A 25,841-nucleotide genomic window follows, 5' to 3' on the forward strand; every position below is an offset into this window, starting at 1 on the left:
GCTGGTAATATAAGAGAACCATACAACACTACAAGACTAAAAACGTTTGCATGAATATGATGTAAATTATCTCGCCAAGTTAGGGTACATCAGGATACATACATATACATGGAGTAGGTTAATCATCACATGCATCATACGTCTGTGGTATATTCAAGAACACCACATACAGTTTGGTCATAATGCCTTCATATTTTTAGAATTAGACATTTCTGACACCAATTTCAGTACTTTTTGGCCTATATATGGCTGACATCCCAATATTATATATACTATTTTTAGACCAATAATGGTATACAAACTATATACATGCTGTCGGTCAAAAATCGTAAAATGTAAATCAATATATCATAAGAGCGGAAAGATATACATTTATGGATTTTAGGTCATGGTTACAGCAACTACTGTATATTGGATTTTCTCATCTTTATCAAGGTGTATGAGATTTAAGGCCCAAATTTGACTTTAATCATACTGTGTGTTTCTCAAATTCAAAAATTCATTTAATATCCGCCAAACTGAATTTTTGCCTAATTTTGTTTTCATTGGGGATTTTGTGATAAATTTTTGAGGGTTGGCGGAAATAATTATGTTTTAATGATCATAAAGAGGTTACTATATATCACACAGGCACTTTCTATACATCATGTGAAAGATAATTCAATTACCTTTCACCTGGTATACAACACTAACTGATACATATAGGAGATATTATTTGAAAGCCCCAAAACGAACCCTACCCCCTAAATCTTAGGTGGAAAAATTACCGAAAGCGTTATTGGGGTGGTCTGACAAATGTGATGATAACACAGATACGGCTAAGAGTTTCACACTGCTATCACATTTTTTTCAGCACTAGGGTCCCTGGCCTTGCCAAAAATAACTGTTAGCCATCCTCCCTCTGATTGAGCATAATGTCGAAAATTTGAGGGTCTGGCTCATAGCCTAATATGGGTTATTGGTTAAACTCGTATATATGGGTTATAGGCTGAACATGGTATATATGGGTTATTGGTTAAACTCGTATATATGGGTTATAGGCTGAACATGGTATATATGGGTTATTGGTTAAACTCGTATATATGGGTTATAGGCTGAACATGGTATATATGGGTTATTGGTTAAACTCGTATATATGGGTTATAGGCTGAACATGGTATATATGGGTTATTGGTTAAACTCGTATATATGGGTTATAGGCTGAACATGGTATATATGGGTTATTGGTTAAACTCGTATATATGGGTTATAGGCTGAACATGGTATATATGGGTTATTGGTTAAACTCGTATATATGGGTTATAGGCTGAACATGGTATATATGGGTTATTGGTTAAACTCGTATATATGGGTTATAGGCTGAACATGGTATATATGGGTTATTGGTTAAACTCGTATATATGGGTTATAGGCTGAACATGGTATATATGGGTTATTGGTTAAACTCGTATATATGGGTTATAGGCTGAACATGGTATATATGGGTTATTGGTTAAACTCGTATATATGGGTTATAGGCTGAACATGGTATATATGGGTTATTGGTTAAACTCGTATATATGGGTTATAGGCAATAGCATTTTGATTTGAACATTTGTCACCCTATCCCAGGAACCCTTCCTTTGTATACATGGATACCTTTGTATACATACATGGGCTATGGCTAAACTGGTGTACATGGGTAACGCATGATGAAGATGAACAAATATAACATCCATAGTAACCGGGACATCAAAGCGTATTTTGAGAAAAAACGAAACAGCTTTTTCCAGGTTTGTAATTTTGCCTGTTTCAAAAATTACAAACAAAGTGCGACATTTTATTTTTATTTCATGTATAAAAGTTTTAGTGATTTGAAACCTTGATAGTTGTGAGGGGCTGGCAAGATAGCCTGTAGGTATCCACTCTTGCTTCTGATCTCTTCAATCTAAAATTGAATCCCAACCCAGCAATAAACTGTTATCCCGGTGTTTCACAGGCAGAGAGGATGAGGCATGAATGTGTGTGCCGTCCCTCGGATGGATGTTAACTTGCACGTCCCATGTGACATCATTAGTTAATCAATAGATGTTAAAGACCCCACGGTGTCATTCGTGAAGAATACGGGAGTTATTGGAAAACTACCCAGAATAACAAGTCATTTAGCATAACCCTTAACTAGGAGCTGCTTCGGCAGCACCGACAATCTGAAGAGTATGTATGGTACGATGATGATGATGATGATGGAGATGATGATGATGATGATGATGGAGATGATGATGATGATGGAGATGATGATGATGGACATGATGAAGATGGACATGATGAAGATGATGATGGAGGTGATGATGATGATGACATGATGAAGATGATGATGATGATGAAGATGGACATGATGAAGATGATGATGGAGGTGATGATGATGGGCATGATGAAGATGATGATGATGATGGAGATGATGATGATGGACATGATGGATGGTGGAGATTATGGTGATGGACATGATGGTGATGATGGTGATGATGATGGTGATGATGATGATGATGGAGATGATGATGATGGAGATGATGGTGATGGAGATGATGGTGATGGTGATGGTGATGATGGTGATGATGGTGATGGAGATGATGATGATGGAGATGATGATGATGATGATGATATGATAATGATGGACATGATGGATGGTGGAGAGGATGGTGATGATGATGATGGAGATGATGGACATGATGGATGATGGAGATGATGGAGATGATGATGATGGAGATGATGGACATGATGGATGATGGAGATGATGGAGATGATGGTGATGATGGTGGTGATGATGATGATGGACATGATGGATGGTGGAGAGGATGGTGATGATGATGATGGAGATGATGGACATGATGGATGATGGAGATGATGGAGATGATGGTGATGATGGTGGTGATGATGATGATGATGGAGATGATGGATGATGGTGATGATGATGATGGATATGATGATGATGGAGATGATGGATGATGGTGATGATGATGATGGATATGATGATGATGGAGATGATGATGATGGATATGATGATGATGGAGATGATAATGATGGAGATGATGATGATGGATATGATGATGATGGATATGATGATGATGGAGATGATGGATGATGGTGATGATGATGATAGATATGATGATGATGGAGATGATGGATGATGGTGATGATGATGATGGATATGATAATGATGGAGATGATGATGATGGATATGATGATGATGGAGATGATGAATGATGGTGATGATGATGATGGATATGATAATGATGGAGATGATGATGATGGATATGATGATGATGGAGATGATGGATGATGGTGATGATGATGATGGATATGATGGATGATGATGGTGATGATGGAGATGATGGATGATGGTGATGATGATGATGGAGATGATGGATGATGGTGATGATGATGATGGAGATGATGGATGATGGTGATGATGATGATGGAGATGATGGATGATGGTGATGATGATGATGGAGATGATTTATGATGGTGATGTATATGATGATGATGGAGATGATGGATGATGGTGATGATGATGATGGATATGATGGATGATGGTGATGATGATGATGATGGAGATGATGGATGATAGTGATGATGATGATGGAGATGATGGATGATGGTGATGATGATGATGGAGATGATGGATGATGGTGATGATGATGATGGAGATGATTGATGATGGTGATGGATATGATGATGATGGAGATGATGGATGATGGTGATGATGATGATGGATATGATGGATGATGGTGATGATGATGATGGATATGATGGATGATGGTGATGATGATGATGGAGATGATGGATGATGGTGATGATGGATGATGGTGATGATGATGATGGATATGATGATGGACATGATGATGGATGATGGAGATGATGAAGATGATGATGGAAATTCGGATGGATGATGATGATGGACATGATGATGATGGTTGCCACAATCTTTCTTTTTTTACATTCCCAGCAAAACCCCCCATTTTGATGGATAATTTCGGCATTAAAATTGAAAAGATCCAATGCCATCTAATTGAGGATAGGTAGAAATTACCATTCATAAATATGTTCCCTCTTTGTAGTGAGAAATCCCCGTGCGTTACGCTGCTCGCAGCAGGTCGGAATCAATCCACAGGCCGGGCAGTACTGCAGTGCTTTCTTAATGGTGAAAACGCCATCATATCACATGATGCACATCACAACATCAGTACAAAGAGGGAAACTGGACAATAAAAGTGATGTTTACAGAGTGAAATTCACAGAATCCTTTCTCGTAACTGCAGACGCCACAAAATGAGGCACTAAGAAAGAAAATGAGTAAACAAGAAAACGTCATGCGTAGCACGATACTTGCAAAATACGCCCTCCCCCAAAAGTTTACCATTGATAGAGCAAATTGTCCATTTCATGAAGATTAAAATTTACAATCTTGATCAAAGCTCGGGTCAACAGGATGAAAAGTGACGATTTTTCAGATGAAAAATGATGATTTTGGAAGGTTGACCTTGAGTTGACCTTTGACCTTTTGACCTCAAAAATAGTTCGTTTCCCTATTTAGTGACTCAATGTGCAAATGCTGTTCAATTTTCAAGTCAATTCGATGAAAATTGAGGATTTTAGAAATTTGGCCTATGTTGACCTTTTGGCCTAAGTTGACTTCAAGAATACTAGGTGGTTGAATTCAGTGACCAGATATGCAAGTCCTCTTCAAATTTCAAGTCAATTGGATAAAAATTGAGGATTTTAGAAATTTGGCCTATGTTGACCATTTGGCCTATGTTGACCTCAAAAATACTTGGTGGTTGAATTCAGTGACCAGATATGCAAGTGGTCTTCAAATTTCAAGTCAATCGGATGAAAATTGGGGATTTTAGAAATTTAGCAAATTTGGTGACCTTTGGCCTATGTTGACCTTTTGACCTATTGACCCCAAAAACAATAGGCTTCTGGCTTTTGACCAACTCTACCATTTGGGGAAGTTTGGTGAAGATCGGTTGAAAATTGTGACCTGTAGGCCGGTGACAAACAAACAAACAAACAGAGTCACAAACACAACCGACCAATATATGTACTTGAAAAATCTTCGATTTTGCAAGTAATAAACTGGGATTTGTAAATGAAGAAAGACAAGGGAAGAGATAAGGACCAATCCGAAGAAGGAGTAACGCGGTCCTTATCGAGAAGGCCCGTGTTCCACCGTGCCATGTGTGTTTGCTGCTGAAATGTAGAGGCATGCCGTAATCACACCGCTTATGCACCATGTTGAAACGAAAGCAAGTCAAATGCTCCGCCATTTTGATCCAAGGCCTTTAGACAAATTAGGTTTTATTAAACATGCATGACGGACATTCAGAAGGCTTGATGAAGAAGATGCCCACATTCGTTCAAAACTAATCAAATATGGTACAATGATAATGAGGGGTATTTGTAAATAAAAAAATAAGTTTTCTGTTTTTAATGATATTTACTTGCACATTGAAAAATACGAAATTTGTGGCGTGGTGACCATCTCATTCGTCGACCTTTTGAGCTTTAAACTAAAAACGCGGTTCTCCTTCTCTGCTTTCCTCCCAGAGTTTTGAGAAAACTTCCACGCTTGGCTTTCCAGTATGCCAATTTGGGATTAATTTTGGAAGTGATTCCAAACAATTCCAAATGGAGTCCAAACATACCGTGAACACCTTGGCATGTTGGTAGCACATGTTGGTAGCACATGTTGGTAGCACATGCTAAAAAGACGAGATGAACATATTCATCAACACAACTTCCTCTTAAATTTAGAAGGAACCATAAATAAAAGGGAATTGTGATTATGAAACAGACATCGTCTCACAGGCAGCAGATTCTCCACTAAGGATGTCAATTAATAAATAATCTGATTTGTTGATTTGTTGATTTGAACCTCAAGGGGAATTATTATTATTATTTTTTGTACACAAGATCGAGGCTCGTGAAAGAGCGAACATTAATCACACAAAAAGTGAAACCGACACATAAAACACAAAAAACAAGGGGAGCGGTAGACAAGATGGGGAGAGAGGGGGAAGGACACAAACACAACATTTGAGAGCAGGGACATCGGGAGAAATGTGGGAGGGGGAGGGCTTGGAGGGAGGTGGGAGAGGTATAAAACATATGAACACTGCAAGGACTTCCAGGAAAGAAGTTGGAATTTAAAAAAAGTGGATCTGGGGTGAATTACCGGGGGTAGAAAAGATCAAGGTTTTGGATGGGGGAAGATAAGAGATGGTGGTGAACAGCTGTTTTAAATAACTGGAGGGAGGAGTGGGATTGAAGGGAGTGAGGGAGTTTGTTCCAGAGGCGGGAGAAAAGAGGAATGGAAGAGTGAAGGTGAGCAGAGAGCCGAGATTTTGGCAGTTTAACCATAAGAGGGTTGCTGGCAGATCTTGTGCGACCTGGAGGAATATTTGGGGGGACAGAGCACAGAGAGAGCTGGGGGAGCAAGGCTAGAGAGGAGTCGGTGGAAGACAGAAAGACCACCTACCTGCCTGCGGTGAGTGAGTGAAAGGCCCTCGGAGTTGACTTCATCGCGGGAGATTCCAATGATTCTGAAAGCTTTGGTTTCAACAGCGTGAAGCCGAGCTAGGTGTGAGGCAGGAGCACCGGCCCAGAGGGGAGAGCAGTATTCCATTGAGCTGCGGATGAAAGCCTTGTATGTGGTGAGGAGCTCAGGTGTGCCAAGGAAGGACTTCGTACGACGGAGGATGCCCAGTCGGCGACTGGCTTTGGAGGCCAGCTTCGAAATGTGGTTTTCCCAGGAAAGATCATGGCAGATAGTGAGACCCAAAAGCTTGAGCGACAGAACTTGGAGAGGATTGTTGAGAAAGTAGATGGGAGGGTTTTCCAGTCGGTCCTTTCGGAGAGACATAGTAAGAGTGTGAGATTTGTCAGGATTGAAAGACATGTTCCACTTGATCGACAAGACTGTGATTTTGTCCAGGTCTGCAGAGAGTGAGGAGGCTGCAGACTGCCGATCTGAGGGATGAGGAATGGAGCGGCAGAGAGTGGATAACTCACATTTTAGTCTGTGCAGAGTATGCAGTTTTATTAGAAACTAGCAAAATTACCCGGCTTTGCCGGGTAACAATGAATCGCTTCCTGAAGGGAATATGATATACGCAATCTAGGTCCATCATCTAGACGAGAGCGAATTTTCAAAATAGATCGCAGGTACAGTGGACACTGATGCAGTGGAGTGACACCCTATCCCATGGAAGTTACACTCACAAACTGCTTACGAAGTACCAGGCTAACCTTCTGCAATTTAATAAACCATTCGTGTAAGTGTAAGACAATGACATTGTTTTGCTCCTTCAGCTGACAGTTCCATTCAGTTTCATTCAGTTTCGTTGTTTCAGTAACACATACAATAACACACACGCACATAGTAACACAGACACACACACACACACACACACACACACACACACACACACACACACACACACACACACACACACACACACACACACACACACACACACACACACACACACACACACTTTTCTTCGTTATGGTTTCGTTGCAGGGAGAAAGAACGAACATGGCAGCCACCGAGCGAAAGGTAAGGCCAAAGGTGCACACATCGCTTCTGCTACGTCATACAGCTATTCGTATTATTATTAAGTATTAACCTGTGCGCGCGGCACTGTATGTCAGATGTTGCTTAAGGTGACGCAGTTATGAACACGGGACTCACAATATGAAGGTGTAACAGCACCAAGGCGACTGCAATACAGGTACAGGTAAATAAGTGAGCACCGTAAGACAACGTTCTGGAAAATGAAACCTTTGGGTTCCTGTACCCCGCCCACATTCTCCAAGGAACCCTTCTTCTTCTTCTTTACATTAACTTCCTCCTCATATGAGGGTGATATGTTCAACAGGAATATTATTTCGGAATGTCATCTAGTAAGTAATAAAGTACCTATAAAAACAGGATGAATCGGTTTCACATGTTTCACTCACTGAGTGGTGAGAAAAATCCCAGGGGGGAACGGTCGGCACAACAGGTATAGTCTACCTGTCCTGTGGTCATCCCGGTGTGCACATCGAAGGTGAGCGAGTAGTCGGTACAACTTTAGAAAAGTTTGCTGTACGAGGAGATCGACACAATGAAGGAACAAGAAGACGTCATGCGTAGCACGATACTTGCAAAATCCGCCCCCCCCACAAGTTTTCCATTGATACAGCAAATTGTCCGTTTCATGAAGATTAAAAGTTACGATCTTGATCAAAGCTCGGATCAACAGGATGAAAAGTGACCATCTTTCATATGAAAAATGATGATTTTAGAAGTTTGACCTAGAGTTGACCTTTGACCTTTTGACCTCAAAAATAGTTGGTTTTCCTATTTAGTGACACAATGTGCAAATGCTGTTCAATTTCAAAGTCAATCGGATGAAAATTGACGGTTTTTCAGATGAAAATTGATGATTTTGGAAGTTTGACCTTCAGTTGACCTTTCACCTTTTGACCTCAAAAATAGTTGGTTTCCTAATTCAGTGAGGCAATATGCATATGCTGTTCAATTTCCAAGTCAATCGGATGAAAATTGATGGTTTTTCAGGTGACAAGTAATGATTTTGATGATTTTGATGATTTGATGATGACAAGTGATGATTTCAGGTGACATTTTGGAAGTTTGACCTTGAGTTGACCTTTGACTGATTGATCTCAAAAATAGTATGTTTCCCAATTTAGTGACTCGATATGCAAATGCTGTTCAATTTTCAAGTCAATCAGTTGAGAATTGACAGCTTTTTAGATGAAAATTGATGACGTTTAAAATTTGACCTTGAGTTGACCTTTGACCTTTGACCTCAAAAATAGTTCATTTCCCAATTGATTGACTCAATATATAAATGTGATTCAATTTCCAAGTCAATCGATTTAAAATGGCGATTTTAGAAATTTGACCTCCAGATGACCTTTGACTTTTGACCTCAAAATCAATAGGCTTCTCAATTGGGACGACGTAGACAACTTGGTGAGGTTTCGTGAGGATCGTTTTAGAATTGTGACCTGTAGGACGGTGACAAACAGACAAACAAACAAGAAGACGTCATGCAGAGCACAATACTTGCAAAATCCACCCCCACCCCCAAGAAAAAAAATTCCAAAAATTCCATTAATACAGCAAATTGTCCATTTCATCAAGATTAAAATTGACAATCTTGATCAAAGCTCGGGTCAATAGGAAGAAAAATGATGATTTTGGAAGGTTGACCTTGAGTTGACCTTTGACCTTTTGACCTCAAAAATAGTTAGTTTCCCTATTTAGTGACTAAATGTGCAAATGCTGTTCAATTTTCAAGTCAATCGGATGAAAATTGAGGATTTTAAAAACTTAGCCTATGTTGACCTTTTGGCCTATGTTGACCTTTTGGCCTATGTTGACCTCAAATATACTTGGTGGTTGAATTCAGTGACCAGATATGCAAGTCCTCTTCAAATTTCAAGTCAATCGGATGAAAATTGAGGATTTTAGAAATTCGGCCTATGTTGACCTCAAATATACTGGGTGGTTGAATTCAGTGACCAGATATGCAAGTCCTCTTCAAATTTCAAGTCAATCGGATGAAAATTGAGGATTTTAGAAATTTGGCAAAGTTGGTGACCTTTGGCCTTTTTGACCCCAAAAACAATAGCCTTCTCAATTGGGACGGACCTATACCACTTGGTGTAGTTTCGTGACGATCGGTTTAGAATTATTGTGACCTGTAGGCCGGTGACAAACAAACAGACAGACAAACAAACAGACAGAACCACAAACGCAACCGACCAATATACTTGAAAAATCTTCGATTTTGCAAGTAATGAATATTGGTTCACGAGTTATCAAACAGAGTGACCACTATATTCGTCATGGCTGTGTGTCTGTGTGTCTGTCTGTCCGCAGCATAACTACCCGATGATATCATCCGATCTTGATGAAACTTGGGTGGGAGGTTGATATCATGATATAGTTGTGTCCTGCCTAGAGTGGGCGTATTGCGCCCATTGTGGGCGGAGCGACGCCCGAAAAAGATGTCTTTTTAGGGGGTAATCGAGTTCAAGCTACATCTTCTCCGAGGGGTTTGGTGGAATCTGACAGGGGTTTCGGTATTTGGTTAGGCCAATGTCATGTGTCTAGCCCCACGGAGCTCGATTTTTCATTTTCGCGTCTAGGTCACAAGGTCACGAAATTTAGCAAAGTCGATTTTTGATGGTTTTATTACATTGTTCACTTTGTAGGAGCTATGCTCCAACGTAAATCGAAAGAATGGACGCGACAAAAAGCTGGAATTCGTCCGAGTTTCTTTATTGTGTCAAATCAACTCGGGTACTCTGAAAAGCCCGTTTATCGGGCAGCAATATAGTATATACACATTATCCCGGAGCGTTTGCCCGGGAAAGGCGAGAGGGGGCGTGCCCGGGCGTCCCGGACGAGGCCTGGCAAGTCGAGAGCGGGCATGCCCGGGCGTCCTGGGCGAGCCCGGCATGGTGATCGCTCCGCATCCTCGGTAGGTGCAAGGCGATTGTGTATACCCAGCGGTAGCCGCTACACACGTCCCCCCAGAATCGACTTGCACCGGCAGGGTCAATTTAAGGGGGGTCCTGATGACCCGGCCGAAGCGACCCCTGGCGGGTCATGGGGGGGGGGTCCGGTGTGGTGGTGGGCGGTCGAGTGGGGGGCACCGTGGATGGGGGGCGGCCTCGCCGCGGCGGAAGGGCCAACCGTGGCGGTTGGTCGATGTCCACGTGCGCCGGCTTGAGGCGGTCCACCGCAATCCGGTCCGACCTGCTGCCGATGTCGATGACGAATGACTTGTCGTCCCGTCGCAGGACCCGGAAGGGCCCGTCGTACGGCGGCCGGAGTGGCCCCCGATGTGCGTCATGACGCACAAAAACGTACTCCGCTGTGCGAAGCGCTGGGGGGACGTAGGACTGGGGGTCACCGTGGTGGGACGTTGGCACGGGGGCAAACCGTCGGGCGGTCTCCTGGAGGTCCGAGCGCTGGTGAGCTGCGGACCAGGGACTGGTAGCGTCGGGCACGAATTCGCCCGGGACGCGTAGCGCCTGGCCGTAGACAAGCTCGGCGGTGGACGCCCGGAGGTCCTCCTTGGGGGCCGTGCAGAGGCCCAAAAGGACCCACGGCAGCCGGTCGGCCCAACCGCCGTCCTGAAGGCCGGCCATGAGCGCGGCCTTCATGGAGCGGTGGAATCGCTCGCACAACCCGTTGGCTTGGGGGTGGTAGGCCGTAGTACGGTGGAGCTTGACCCCCAGGTTGCGGGCGACCGCGCCCCACAGCTCGGAGGTGAACTACGGTCCGCGGTCCGACGAGATGTCCGCCGGTGCGCCGAAGCGGGCGACCCAGGTGGCGATGAAAGCCTGCGCCACGTCGGCGGTGGTGGTGGAGACGAGGGGAACGGCCTCCGGCCACCTGGTGGTCCTGTCCACCATGGTGAGCAGGTGTGTGAAACCCCGTGATGGGGGGAGGGGGCCCACCAGGTCCACGTTGACGTGGTCGAAACGTCGTTCGGGCATGGTGAAAGGTGCCAGCGGGGCCTGGGTGTGTCGGTGGACCTTGGCCTGTTGGCAGGCTGTGCAGGTGCTGGTCCAATCGCGGACGTCCCGTCGAAGGCCGTGCCAGACGAATCGCGCCGACACCAGCTTCTGGGAAGCTTTCCGGCCTGGGTGGGAAAGGCCGTGGAGGGAGGCGAAGATGCGGCGTTGCCAGGTAACGGGCACGATGGGGCGAGGCTGGCCTTGGGAGACGTCGCAGAGCAGGACAGTGTCCGCGAAGGGGATGTCGGCCAGGCGGAGGCCCGTGTCCGCTGCCCGGAGGGCTTGCACCGTGGTGTCGGTGGTTTGGTCTGCCGCCATAAGCGCGAAGTCCACGCCGAGGTGGACCGCGTTCGCGCTGGCCCGAGAAAGACAGTCGGCCACGGCGTTGTCTTTGCCGGCGACGTGCCGGATGTCCGTGGTAAACTCCGACACGGCGGAGAGGTGGCGCTGTTGGCGGGCTGACCACGGCTCCGTGACCTTGGCCATTGCGTAAACCAACGGCTTCTGGTCGACGAACGCCGTGAAGGGTCGGCCCTCCAGGAGGTGGCGGAAATGGCGAACGGCCAGGTGTAGACCGAGGAGCTCACGGTCAAACGTGCTATATTTGAGCTCGTTCGGCCGGAGATGCCGGCTGAAAAAAGCGAGTGGCTGCCAAACCCCGTTCACCCATTGCTCACGTACGGCGCCCACCGCGTAGTCGGAGGCATCCGTGGTGAGGGCGATGGGAGCGTTGAGCACCGGGTGAGCGAGCAGTGTTGCGTCGGTGAGGGCCCGCTTTGAGCTTTTAAAGGCCGCGTCCATTGCTGCGGGCCAGACGACGTCGTGCTTGGCCGGCTTGCCCCGGAGGGCTTCGTAGAGGGGCCGCATGAGTTGAGCAGCGCGGGGCATGAAGCGGTGATAGAAATTCACCATTCCCAGGAATTCCTGCAGGGCCTTTATGGAGCGGGGACGCGGAAATGTGGTGATGGCCTTGACCTTGGTTGGCAGCGGCACGGCCCCGTTCTTGGTGATGTGGTGGCCCAAAAAATCAACGGCCATCGTGCCAAAGTGGCATTTGGCCGGGTTGACGATGAGGCCGTGCTCGCTGAGGCGCCCGAACAGTGTTCGGAGGTGGAGGAGGTGCTCGGCCCGGTACGTGCTGGCGACGAGGATGTCGTCCAGGTAAACGAAGAGGAACGGCAGGTCGCGCAGCACGCCGTCCATCAAGCGCTGGAACGCCTGAGCTGCGTTCTTGAGGCCAAACGGCATTCGCAGGAATTCGAATAAGCCGAACGGCATGATGACGGCCGTTTTTGGGACGTCGGCAGCCCTGACAGATACCTGGTGATATCCCCGTATTAAATCGATCTTTGAAAAAATGACCCGTCCTGCCAAACGGGCGGAGAAGTCTTGGATGTGCGGGATCGGATACCTGTCAGGGGTGGTAGCATCGTTAAGGCAGCGGTAGTCGCCACATGGGCGCCAGCCACCCCCTGGTTTTGGGACGATGTGTAGTGGCGAAGCCCACGCGCTATCGGAGCGCCGCACGATGCCGAGGTGTTCCAAAGCGTCGAACTCGGCTTTGGCCACGGCGAGCTTGGCTGGGTCGAGGCGGCGGGCTCTGGCGTAGACCGGCGGGCCCGTGATTGGTATGTGGTGCTCGATCCCATGTCGTACTGCGACGGCCGAAAACGTCGGCCGCGTGAGGGCCGGGAACTCCGTGAGCAGGCGAGAAAACTCGTTTGCCGCCGGGAGGGCGCATGCCAGCTCGGTCGGAGCGGAGCTGCTCAATGTGCATGCCAGGGAGCTGAAGGTCTCGGCGTTGATGAGGCGACGCCGTTGGACGTCCACCAGCAGTCCGTGTGCGCAGAGGAAGTCGGCGCCTAGCAGAGCCATGGGCACGCTTGCGGTTACAAAAGTCCAATTAAAGCGTTGGCCGCCGAAGCAGAGGGTGACGTTGCGCGGGCCGAAGGTGCTGATGGCCGATCCGTTGGCCGCAACCAAGGAGGGGCCGCAAACCGCGGACTGCCTGTCCTGATCGGAGGCGGGTATGACGCTCAGTTGGGCGCCGGTGTCACACAGGAAGCACCGTCCGGACGCTTTGTCCGTGATGAAAAGTAAGTTGCCCGTGTGGCCGGCGCTCATGGCTGGTAATGAACGCCGGCCCGGCCGTTTCCCGGCTTGCCGAAGGTGCACGGGGGTCGGCATGTCCGGGCCTTCTGTCCAAACCTGGCATGATAATAACACCATGCCTGGTCAGGTGGAGGCTCCGGTCGTCGTGCTGGAGGTGGTCGGCGTGGCGTAGCGGCCGCCAATTGCGTCGGCAGTTCGGTCGTCGACTGTGCCGGGTGCTCGGGCGCCATGGGCGTTGCTTTGGACGGCGGTGGGCTCCAGGTCGCTGCTCCAATGCGTTGGCCTGCCGCAGAGATCTTGTCGGCTTCCCTGGCGAGGCGCGGGGATCCGTGATCATCGTGCCTGCCAGGGTGAGGCGTACCGGGCTAGGCAGCTGACGGAGGAACAGCTCCCGGAACAGGAATGCCGGAGAGTGCTCGCCGAGCAGCGAAAGCATGTCGTCCATTCGCTCGGACGGGCGCGTGTCGCCGAGCTCGGGCAGGTCGAGCAGGCGCCGTGCGCGTTCCGCTGATGAGAGGGCGAAAGCGTCGAGGAGGAGCTTTTTAATCGCGTCGTATTTGTCAGCGGCTGGTGGGCTCTCGAGGAGGCTCAGGGCACGGGCCGCGGTGGCTGAGCCGAGTGCTGCTACCACATGGTGGAAGCGGGTGTCGTCGGCCGTGATGCCTCGCAGGGCGAACAGGGAGTCCGCCTGGGCAAACCAAACCGCCGCGTGAGCCTCCCAGAAGGTAGGCAGTTTGAGGGCAACTGCCGTGTCCATGTCGGGTCACCAATGTAGGAGCTATGCTCCAACGTAAATCGAAAGAATGGACGCGACAAAAAGCTGGAATTCATCCGAGTTTCTTTATTGTGTCAAATCAACTCGGGTACTCTGAAAAGCCCGTTTATCGGGCAGCAATATATATACACATTATCCCGGAGCGTTTGCCCGGGAAAGGCGAGAGGGGGCGTGCCCGGGCGTCCTGGACGAGGCCTGGCAAGTCGAGAGCGGGCATGCCCGGGCGTCCCGGACGAGGCCTGGCAAGTCGAGAGCGGGCATGCCCGGGCGCGCCCGGGCGTCCCGGACGAGGCCTGGCAAGTCGAGAGCGGGCATGCCCAGGCGTCCTGGGCGAGCCCGGCATGGTGATCGCTCCGCGTCCTCGGTAGGTGCAAGGCGATTGTGTATACCCAGCGGTAGCCGCTACAACTTCCTGATAGGGTGAAATGTCATACATGATCTTATATTATCACATACATCATGAAATACAAGTTTTCCAACAAATTTCAGAATCTTCGACCTTTGACCATTGAAGGTCACAAGGGTCAAATTTTCAAAGTTGTCGGAATCGAACCGAATTTTCCGTATTGTGTAGCTAACTGACCTCATAACTGATTATACATTATTTTATATCTCATTTCAAGGTCAGTAACCTTCGTTTTGACATTTCCGGGCCTGGCCTGTCCGGGCCTGTTTCGGTTATAGTCCGTCCTTTGTCATTGAATACCGCTCGCTCGTGAACCCTCGTCGTCTCCTGACTTGTTCGTTTACAATTCTCACCGATACCGAGTAAACCTCATGGAGTGATCGATCCGGAATCTTTATTATATTCCAATTAAAGGGAAACCCAGTCGGATAATAAGATATCATATCCGATATTCCATTAGGAATCTGCGATATATGATGATGATGATGATGAGAATGATGATGTAGGTGATGATAATGATGATGGAGATGGTGATAATGATGATGGAGATGATGATAATGATGATGGAGATGATGACGGAGATGATGAAAGTGATGATGCAGATGATGATGATGGAAGTGATGATAATGATGATGATGATGGGTATGATGCTAATGATGATGGAGATGATGATAATGATGATAGAGATGATAATGATGATGGAGATGATGATGCAGATGGTGATAATGATGATAATGAAGATGATGATGATGATAATGAAGATGATGATGATAAGGATGATGGAGATGATGATAATGATGATTATGATGACAATGATGATTATGATGATAATGGAGATGATGATGGTGGAGATAATGATAATGATGATGATGATAATGGATATGATGATGATGATGATGGAGGTGGTGCTAATGATGGAGATGATGATAATGCTGATTATGGAGATGATAATGATGATGGATATGATGACAGAGATGGTGATGATGATGATGGAGATGATGATGGAGATGGCAATGATGATGGAGATGGTGATAATGATGATGGAGATGATGATAACGATAACGATAATGATGATGGAGATGGTGATGATGATAATGGAGATGATGATAATGATGGAGATGGTGATGATGGAGATGATGATAATGATGAAGATGATGATAATGATGGAGATGATGATAATGATGATGGAGATGGTGATGATTATGGAGGTGGTGACGATGAATGAATGAATGAAGATGAAGGAAATTATGATGGAGATGGTGATAATGATGATGGAGATGGTATGCTGCAAAGCGTCAAGCTCATAATTTAGCCCGATCAGTCAATGATGAAGAATCACTTTAAAAATTAGAAAATTCTCAGATCCAGATCCGGATCAGAATCTTCACCAAAACCTAATAATTTCGCCCTTGTCGCACACACAACCCGTCCACCAAGTTTCATTCAAATCCGTCCATAATTTTTGGACATATGTTGTTCACAAATAGACAGACAGATAGACAGACATACAAACAAACAGACAGACTGATAAAGCAATAGATAGACAGACAGACAGGCATATAAACAGACAGACAAATAGATAGACAGACAGACAGACAAACAAACATAAAAACAAGCAAACATATAGACAGACATACATACAGACAGACGATACATGTTGTAAAAACCAGAGTTACAACATTGTCTCAGATTGTGAGTTTAATTCTGAATCGATCTCTAGCAATACCTGTAAGAAAACCAACAAGCAACATATCAATATTCAGCATTCATAGGAATCAGTAATGGATTTGCAAACTAGCACAAGCAAGTCTGGAACAAAGGAATGATACGCACCATCTACACTCCACAGTCACGTGAAAAAGTAAGTACACCCCATGTAAAGTTTTGACTTTTCAACATATTTCAACATACAGCTATTTGATCTTCATTTCAACAATATTGATAGATAAAGGTGATATAATATAACAAATATCATGAAACATTTACATTTTGTAGTCCATTGTATAATTTAAATAAACATCAATGCAGATTTCGCATGTGGAAAAAGTAAGTACACCCTTGGCTCTAATAGGTGGTATTGCCCCCTTTGGCAGAAACAACCTCAAGTAGGCGTTTCTTATAACTGTCTACCAGTCTCTGACATCGATTGGGAGAAAGCTTTGCCCACTCCTCCATGCAGAATTATTTCAGCTGTGCGATGTTTGAGGGGTTTCTTGCATGCACAGCTCGTTTCAAATCCCCCCACAACATCTCGATGGGACTTAGATCCGGGCTTTGACTTGGCCATTCCAGAACCCTCCATTTCTTTCTTTTCAGCCATTCCTTGGTGGAGTTACTGGTATGTTTAGGGTCATTGTCATGTTGCTAGGTGCACCTTCGGTTGAGCTTCAACTCTCCGACAGATGGCCTCACATTATCCTCAAGCACCCTCTGGTACAATGAAGAATTTATAGTGGATTCTTTGATGGTGAGCTGCCCAGGCCCTGATGCAGCAAAGCTGCCCCAAACCATAATATTTCCACCACCATGCTTCACAGTTGGTATCAGGTTCTTGTGGTCAAATGCTGTCTTTGGTTTCCACCAAAAATGTCTTCTGTACTGTGGTCAAATAGCTCTACCTTTGACTCATCTGTCCAGATCACATTGTTCCAGAAGTGCTGGTCTTTGCCTAGGTGTTCATTGGCAAACTTTAGTCTTGCCCTGATGTTATTTCTGCACAGAAAAGGTTTCCTCCTGGCACACCTCCCATGTAGATCAAATTTGTGCAGCCTCTTTCTAATGGTAGACTCGTGCACTTTGACATCAACAGTGGCAAGAGCTACCTGTAGGTCCCGTGATGACATTCTGGGGTTCTTAGAGAATTCTTTCAGCATCTTGCGGTCTGCTCTCGGGCTGAACTTGCTGGGGCGGCCTGGCCTGAACAAGTTGGCAGTTGTTTGGAATCTTCTCCACTTGTAGATGATCTTCCGGACAGTGGAATGATTGATTTCAAATTGTTTGGAGACCTTTTAAAATCCCTTCCCAGACTCGTAGGCATCTATAACCTTCTTTCTGAAGGCCTCAGAGAGCTCTTTTGATCCAGGCATGGTGATGCTGCACACTTCGTCAACAAAGAGCAAACCAAATTAAATGTCTGAGTTTTAAATAAGACAGGTTCCTCCAAGATCTTCCTTAATGATGTTCTAATCATTTGCACCTGAGCTGGTGCACCTGATTCTAATTTTAGGTATTTGAAGAAGTGATAAATGTTGGGGTGTACTTACTTTTTCCACATGCGAAATTTGCATTTATGTTTATTTAAATTATACAATGGGCTACAAAATGTAAATGTTCATGATATATGTTATATTATATTAAAGCGCGGCGTTACGCGCGCTGCTTACGAGCAAGGAGGAAGCGGACAAGCGGTAACTTATAAGCGTCTTTATTTCAGGAGCTCACTGTAACACTAGCGCGCTCCGGGCTGCGCGCCCCGTGTATATCCTCAGGCCACGCCTACCCCTCGGGCGTGGCCACCGCCCACTTGGTGCGTGGAATGATGTCACCACGCCAGTGGGCTTTTGTGTCCGCCACAATATCACCTTTATCTATCAATATTGTTGAAATGAAGATCAAATAGCTGTATGTTGAAATATGTTGAAAAAGTCAAAACTTCACATGGGGTGTACTTACTTTTTGACGTGACTGTAATTATGCACAACATTACACACAATAAGTGTCACAGGAATGATCGTAGCGCTGTCTGTCTGAGTTCTTATCACTGCCGCGCAGTGGACAGAAGCCGCATGACACCTGGGTTCAAACTTAGGCACAATTTCACTACATTCTCCCCGACGTTAAAACTACACTACCCCTAGTGGTAGAAACCAAGCTAGCAGGCTATAGCAGCATAGAAACATCAGTTAGCAGCAGTCCATGTCAGTCCCAGCCATAGCGATCGGGGCGGCGAATTTCTCTTCCAGCGCACGTCCGATAGGCGTCAGGAGCTTCAACCACGAGGCCAAATTCCCCCACGTCGGCATAACCGCGCCTAACTCGGCTGTCGGTGGTGGCTCCACAAGGCCATCCGGATCGGGCGCGTGTGGTGGTGGGGTTGACGGTGGATTCCCCATCGACGGATTAACCGGGCCGAGGTCCGGCCCAACCGCATCCCCGCATGGGGCAAGATGACGCACCGAGACTGTAGACTCACATCCATTTGGCAGCAGACTCGAGCGTGCTTGGGGTTGGCTTGGAGGATATGAACCTTGTCAACGAGCGGGTCATATTTACTTGAACGAACCGCGCATTTGAGGAAAGCCGGTCCGGGCTCAGCAAGCCAGCCTGGCAAAGGACGGATACCTCCAGAACGACGCGTGTAATGAAACATACGGTCGTGGGGAGTTTGATTAGTAGCGGTGCACAATAAAGTCCTGATCGAGCTTAGCGCCCCAGGTACCACCCAGGCCCATTGGTCCAGTCCTAGTCCACGGGACTTAAGGCCCAGAGTAATGGCCTTCCATATAATGCCATTAAATCGTTCCACCTGTCCGTTCGCCTGTGGCGTATACGGAGTAGTATAGCTAGAAGCGATATTACGTTGGATCAAGAAGGTTCTCACATCCTGGGACAAAAACACCGCTCCTCGATCGGTGTGCACGTAGGCCGGATTCCCAAACATAGAAAACAAGTACTGCAGACACCGGATAACCGTTGCAGCGGACATATTGCCACACGGGAAAGCAAAAGGGAATCTGGAGAACTCGTCAACTATCGTGAGAAGATAACGCCAACTACCCGAAGCCGGTATACCCGGACAAGGCGGTAGACACGAAGTCGGCAGGGGCCCTTTGAAGTCAATTGCCAATCTCTCCCACGGCCGTGTAGCCTGGACCAGCATATCCATCCGAGGGTTGTAGAAACGAGGTTTGAGTTCAGCACAAATGGAACAAGTGCGACATAGCTGACGAATGTCCTCAATAGAGTTGGGCAAATTGCGACTGCGCACATAATGAGCTAAACGGGTCACGCGGGGATGGCACAATGAGTCATGAAGAACGCGGAGGTCCTCAAAGGAGGTGAGACTTGCACACACCACTGGCCGTGATAATGCATCCGCTGTGAGATTATCCCGCCCTGGGCAATACCTGATAGTGTAGCAACAATTGGCTAATTCAATCCTCCAGCGAGTGATTTTCTCATTCTTAATGTGCTGAGCATGGCACGTGTCGTACATAAAAGCGACACTTTGTTGATCAGTAATGATCTCAAAACATTTGCCAAGCAAATATGGCCGCCAGCGCCTGATAGACTCAACAATGGCGTACGCCTCCTTTTCAACAGATGAGTGTCGTTTTTCCGCAGAGGAGAGAGTCCTTGAAAAGAAGGCCACAGGTCGCCCCCCTTGAGAGAGTGTGGCAGCTATCGCATGGTCTGACGCGTCGCTTTCCAAAGCAAAGGACTTGTTTTCATCAATAGACGACACAGCGGCACCAGTTTTGTCTGACTTCAGGCCATGGAAAGTGGCCTTAGCAGCGTGACACATGGGGAACTCTTTGCAATCCACAAGTGGACGAAGCTTGTCAGAAAAATTTTGAACCCACTTTGAATAATGAGCAAAAAGCCCGAGAGCACGCTTCAAAGAAGCACGATCATGTGGCGGGGCCATGTCGAGCAAGGGTCGCAGTCGCTCCTTGTCTGGGGTGATAGTGCCGTGGGTCACGGTGTACCTCAGGAGATCTATCATTCGAGTGGAATAATGACATTTAGCCTCGTTCATAGTCAGGCGGTACTTGCGCGCAACCTCGAGGAAGCGCTTCAGATTAGCATCATGATGAGCTTGATTGTACCCACAAACCGTGAGATTATCCAGGTAAACAAAGACATCGGTTAAGCTCTCCTTAGCAATGATGTCAACCCATGGCCCTTTGGAAGCAGGACCCCATTTGTGACTCCAAAAGGCAGACGGGTGAACTGGTACAACCTCTGTCCGGATTCAAACCCGTTGTAGATGCGATCTGCTTCAGAGATTGGAATCTGATGGCACGCACTGCGGAGATCTAAAGTACTATATACCGAGTACTGTGCTACCTGGTGAACCAGAGAATCCAATCCCAGGAGTGGGTAGGCGTCCAATTGCATAAACCGATTAATCGTCTGCGAATAGTCGATTACCATGCGTTTGCGGTGAGTTTCGGTCTGAACTACCAAAACTTGGGCTCTCCAAGGTGATCGACTAGGTTCGATTATGCCCTCCTTTAGTAGCCGCCCAGTCTCCTCAGCAATGAAATGCGTGTCAGCCCGTGAATAGCGTCGTGATTTAACGGCAACCGGTGTACAGTCAGGAGTCACATTGGGAAACAGCGACAGTGGTTCAATTTCCATCCCTGCCAGAGCACAAACAGCAAGAGTGTCATCACCACCAAACTCCATTGCTAAACGACCATGCCGACGGAAAAAATCATGTCCCCTTGAGTGGGTAGCCATAGCCCCTGGGAAGCCATAAAAATTTGGCGTGTTGTCCCGAGAATCGGCCAGCCATGCTTCTGAAAGAGTCGTAAATCGACATAGCTATCAGTAGAACCCGTGTCGATTAAGGTGTTTGCGATCTGCCCCTCAATAATAATTGGAATAACAGCGTTGGACAGTCCAGGTGGCCCGGTTGTCGTCGAGTCATCCAGAGGGGGCGCTCGAACCACGCACGTGGGCCCGACGCCAGCCAGCATCGATCGTGAAGCCGAACGAGCCCCAGACGATGAAAGGATCCCAGTCAAGGGCGTTCGAGCTACGTGAGGCTTGCGCGGGGAGATGATCCCAGTCAAGGGCGTTCAAGCCGCGCGAGGCACCACTTGTTTCTTCGGCAAGTTGATCCTAGTCAAGGTCGCGTGAGCCGTGCGAGGCCTGCATGGGGAGGTGATCCCAATCAAGGCCCCACGGGGCACCGATTGTCTCTTGGGCGGAGAGAGAATCACAGACAAAGTCGAGCGAGTTCGCCGGCCCCGTGACAAGGAACAAACCTTTGCAAAATGTCCTTTCCGAGAGCACGAGTGACACATCGCTTCTCGGGCTGGACAAACTGACCTTAAATGATTCCAGTTCCCACAGAAGAAGCACTTAGCATTACTTCCAGCTGATGGAGCGGCATCGGCGGCAGCTGTCACGCTCGGGCCGGGATCCTCGAGAGTGTCTGTTGTCCCCAATTCTGGCGGAGGTTCAGCATCCATTTGCTCCGCGATAGTAGCTCTCTCCGGCCGTGACGCGCCGGTTAAACCCGCAGTGACGTATGGACGATCGTACGCTTCCGATTGTGTCTGTGCTTCTTGGTACACGAGCGATAATTTATGAGCTTTTTCCAGCGTCAAATCCATTTCTTCAAGCAATATCTGTCGTATTATTGGCGAGTGAAGCCCCGAAACAAATGAATCTCTCATCAAATCGTCACATACTTGTTCGTGTGTCCGTACTTCCGTCGTACAGTCCTTCGCTAATCGGCGAAGTTCCTGGACGAAGTGGTCGATGGTCTCCGATGGGTCTTGTCGCCGTGTCGCGAGCAGGTATTGCATGTAGACCGCGCTCCGAGTCTTGATGTAGATCCGTTGTAATTCTGCCTCAGCGGCGGCGTACATGCTGCACTGGGATATGTATGTGAAAACTATATGAGACACGTGGGAGTTCAGCATCGCGAGCCTGGTTGCATCCGTGAGACCCTCCTGGGCACCCAGGTAACTTGTCAGCAGACTTAGCCAATGCTGGAGCTGGGCAGGCGCGTCCGGTGCCTGTGGATCCACTCCGAAGATCGGGACATGTATCAGCTTATGAGTCATGGCGTTCCCGTTTAAGACAAGAGAGGATTCAGAATTAATTGTTGTAAAAACCAGAGTTACAACATTGTCTCAGATTGTGAGTTTAATTCTGAATCGATCTCTAGCAATACCTGTATGAAAACCAACAAGCAACATATCAATATTCAGCATTCATAGGAATCAGTAATGGATTTGCAAACTAGCACAAGCAAGTCTGGAACAAAGGAATGATACACACCATCTAATTATGCACAACATTACACACAATAAGTGTCACAGGAATGATCGTAGTGCTGTCTGTCTGAGTTCTTATAACTGCCGCTTATAACTTATACAATTTATACAATTTATACAACTTATACAATTTCACTACAATACATGTACAGATATACAGACAGACAGACACACAGACATATAGACAGACAGACAACCAACCATACAAACAGATAGATTGACAGACAGACAGACGAACAGACAAATGAAAAATCACTCATACGGTGACACTTGGCAAAACATAAAGTAGAATGTCACTCAGTGGAGCATCCTTTTGACGTCTTAAATAATTGGTGGTTGAATTCATTTAGCTGACATGAAAATCCAATTCAAATTTCAAGTCAATCGGATGAAAATTGAGGATTTTAGAAATTCGAAATTGTTGTTGCCCTTTGGCCTATGTTGGCTTTTGGCCTATGCTGATTTCAAAAATAGTTGGTGTTTGAATTCAGTTAGCTGATATGGAAATCCTATTCAAATTTCAAGTCAATCGGATGAAAATTAAGGATTTTAGAAACTTTTTAAAAAAGTGGTTGACCTTTGGCCTATGTTGACCTTTTCGCCTACGCTGATCTCAAAAATAGGTGGTGGTTGAATTCATTAAGCCGATATGTAAATCCTCTTCAAATTTCAAGTCAATCGGATGAAAATTGAGGATTTTAGAAATTTGAAATGGTTGTTGACCTTTGGCCTATGTTGACCTTTTGGCCTATGCTGATCTCAAAAATAGTTGGTGGTTGAATTCCATTCGCCGACATGTATATCCTATTCAAATTTCAAGTCAATCGGATGAAAATTGATGATTTTAGAAATGTGAAAAAAGGGGTTGACCTTTGGCCTATGTTGACCTTTTGACCTTTTGACCCCAAAAATATATCGTATTTTGTCGGACCACGAACTCTACCATTTGGTAAAGTTTCGTGAAGATCAGTTTAAAATTGTGACCTGTGGGAAAGTATAAGTGAGCGGACAGACAAACAAATGAAAAATCACTCATAGAGCGACACTTGGCAAAAGAGAATAAAGCAGAATGGCACTCAGTAGAGCATCCTTTTGACCTCTTGTATAATTGGTGTTTGAATTCAGTTGGCTAACATGAAAATCCAATTCAAATTTCAAGTCAATCGGATGAAAATTGAGGATTTTAGAAATTTGAAAGAGGTGGTTGACCTTTGGCCTATGTTGACCTTTTGACCTTTTGACCCCAAAAATATATAGGATTTTGTCGAACCACGAACTCTACCATTTGGTAAAGTTTCGTGAAGATCGGTTTAAAATTGTGACCTGTAGGCAAGTATAAGTGAGCGGACAGACAAACAAATGAAAAATCACTCATAGAGCGACACTTGGCAAAAGAGAACAAAGCAGAATGGCACTCAATAGAGCATCCTTTTGACCTCTTATATAATTGGTGGTTGAATTCAGTTAGCTGACATGAAAATCCAATTCAAATTTCAAGTCAATCGGATGAAAATTGAGGCATTTAGAAATTTGAAAAAAGTGGTTGACCTTTGGCCTATGTTGACCTTTTGACCTTTTGACCCCAAAAATATATAGGATTTTGTCGAACCACGAACTCTACCATTTGGTAAATTTTCGTGAAGATCGGTTTAAAATTGTGACCTGTAGGCAAGTATAAGTGAGCGGACAGACAAACAAATGAAAAATCACTCATAGAGCGACACTTGGCAAAAGAGAACAAAGCAGAATGGCACTCAATAGAGCATCCTTTTGACCTCTTATATAATTGGTGGTTGAATTCAGTTAGCTGACATGAAAATCCAATTCAAATTTCAAGTCAATCGGATGAAAATTGAGGCATTTAAAAATTTGAAAAAAGTGGTTGACCTCTCACCTATTATGACCTTTTGGCCTATGCTGATCTCAAAAATGGTTGTTGGTTGAATTCAGTTAACTGATATGTAAATCCCATTCAAATTTCAAGTGAATCGAATGAAAATTTAGGATTTTAGAAATTTGAAATTGTTATTGACCTCTGACCTGTGGTGATCTAAAAAATAGTTGGTGGTTGAATTTAGTTTGCTGATATGTAATTCCCATTCAAATTTCAAGTGAATCGGATGAAAATTGAGGATTTTAGAAATTCGAAATTGTTGTTGACCTCTGACCTGTGGTGATCTAAAAAATAGTTGGTGGTTGAATTTAGTTTGCTGATATGTAATTCCCATTCAAATTTCAAGTGAATCGGATGAAAATTGAGGATTTTAGAAATTCGAAATTGTTGTTGACCTTTGGCCTATGTTGACCTTTTGGCCTATGTTGATCTCATCACTAGTTGGTGGTTGAATTCAGTTCGCCGATATGAAAATCCCATTCAAATTTCAAGTCAATCGGATGAAAATTGAGGATTTTAGAAATTTGAAATGGTTGTTGACCTTTGGCCTATGTTGACCGTTTGGCCTATGCTGAACTCAAAAATAGTTGGTGGTTGAATTCAATTCGCCGACATGTATATCCTATTCAAATTTCAAGTCAATCGGATGAAAATTGAGAATTTTAGAAATAGAAATGGTTGTTGACCTTTGGCCTATGTTGACCTTTTGGCCTATGCTGATCTCAAAAATAGTTGGTGGTTGAATTCAATGTACCGATAAGTATATCCTATTCAAATTTCAAGTCAATCGGATGAAAATTGAGGATTTTAGAAATTTGAAAAAAGTGGTTGACCTTTGGCCTATGTTGACCTTTTGACATTTTGACCCCAAATATATAGGATTTTGTCGGAACACGAACTCTACCATTTGCTAAAGTTTCGTGAAGATCGGTTTAAAATTGTGACCTGTAGCCAAGTATAAGTGAGCGGACAGACAAACACACACACAAACACAAACCGGTGATCAACATATTTGCAAAAAAAATTTGTTTTTTGGCCAAGTAACAAACACAGAAA

At 45.8% G+C, this 25,841-nt stretch overlaps 1 protein-coding gene across 1 annotated transcript in view; it reads right to left on the reverse strand.

Annotated features, from left to right (window-relative positions):
- The window catches only part of LOC137437760 (uncharacterized), a 51,556-nt gene extending 43,719 nt beyond the window's left edge, over window positions 1-7,837 (reverse strand). The window contains exon 1 of the mRNA XM_068132357.2: window positions 7,733-7,837. The gene's annotated coding sequence lies outside the window, so the exon portion shown is untranslated. The remainder of the gene's footprint in view (window positions 1-7,732) is intronic.
- Between the last annotated feature and the right edge of the window lie 18,004 nt (window positions 7,838-25,841).

The sequence above is a fragment of the Myxine glutinosa genome, chromosome 12 (assembly GCF_964187855.1).
Source record: "Myxine glutinosa chromosome 12, kmMyxGlut1.1, whole genome shotgun sequence".
Taxonomy (NCBI): Eukaryota; Metazoa; Chordata; class Myxini; order Myxiniformes; family Myxinidae; genus Myxine; species Myxine glutinosa.